We start from the raw sequence: 985 nt of genomic DNA, 5'->3' as shown, positions 1-985 counted from the left end.
TCTCTGAGGAAACTGACAGTTTTTTTGAGGGTGTGCGGAGATAATATTGCACTGCGTCTGTTTCTCTTGAGTGCCTTTTCCCCCTGCGCTTTAGTCTCTCTCATTTGCATCAGATTTCCCCTCTGATATCTGGTGATCCAGAGATAATCTGTTTTACCAGACTAAGTGAGGGACTGGCAAGCTGTCTGGAAGCTTTGAGCATACAGATGGGCTTGTTGGTTTCCTTTTCTTTTCTTTTCTTTTTTAGACACAGGGTCTCCTCTGTCACCCAGGCTAGAATGCAGTGGTGTGATTATAGCTCACTGCAACCTTGACCTTCTGGGGTCAAGAGATCCTCTGCGTTAGCCTCCCGAGTGGCTGGGACTATAGGTGCATGCCACCATGCCTGGCTACAGGGCTTGTTGTTTTGAACTGTACAGTGATCTGGTGGAATCGCTGATGTTGCTTTCTTTGGGTGTTTCCTCTTGAGCTGGTGAGATTCCTCAGAAAAGAATAAGGTTTGACTGCTAGCACTCTGGGAACCAAATGAAAGATAGGGCTAAGAAAATCTCCATTCATCATTCAGTAAGCACATAGTTACCCAATCTCCCTGTTTTGGGTAAGGTATTCAGGTCCTAGACATAGCTTAGAGTCCCCAGTACAGAGATACTTGTTTTCCCCTCTTTAGAGAACAAACTTCCAGTTTACTGCCAGGATAGGGATGGAGCACTTACCCAGTGAGTAGGAAAAGAGATTCAGAGAAATAATAGTTTTTCAAAGAGGACTTTTCATTTCAGTTCCCTACCCCACTGAGACAGCTGATAGTGCCAGTTCCTAAGACTTCTGAGGATTCTATGGTATAAATCAGGTGGGCTTTCATTTCTCCATTGCCAATTAATGATTTAGCCTTTGTGGGTTGACTAAGTCCATTATCACTTCTCCATTTGCTTTCCAGCTTTCAAAATGTTGTTACTATCTCCTTCCTGTTATCTCCGTCCTTACACAT

At 44.0% G+C, this 985-nt stretch overlaps 1 protein-coding gene across 1 annotated transcript in view; it reads right to left on the bottom strand.

Moving 5' to 3' along the window:
* Positions 1-985, bottom strand: part of BRAF (B-Raf proto-oncogene, serine/threonine kinase) — a 195,241-nt gene that overhangs the window by 43,901 nt on the left and 150,355 nt on the right. The window lies entirely within an intron of this gene.

The sequence above is a fragment of the Propithecus coquereli genome, unplaced genomic scaffold, assembly GCF_000956105.1.
Source record: "Propithecus coquereli isolate 6110/MARCELLA unplaced genomic scaffold, Pcoq_1.0 Scaffold302, whole genome shotgun sequence".
NCBI lineage: Eukaryota > Metazoa > Chordata > Mammalia > Primates > Indriidae > Propithecus > Propithecus coquereli.
The sequence above is the reverse complement of the archived record's forward strand: the minus strand, read 5'-3'. Positions and strand labels throughout refer to the sequence as shown.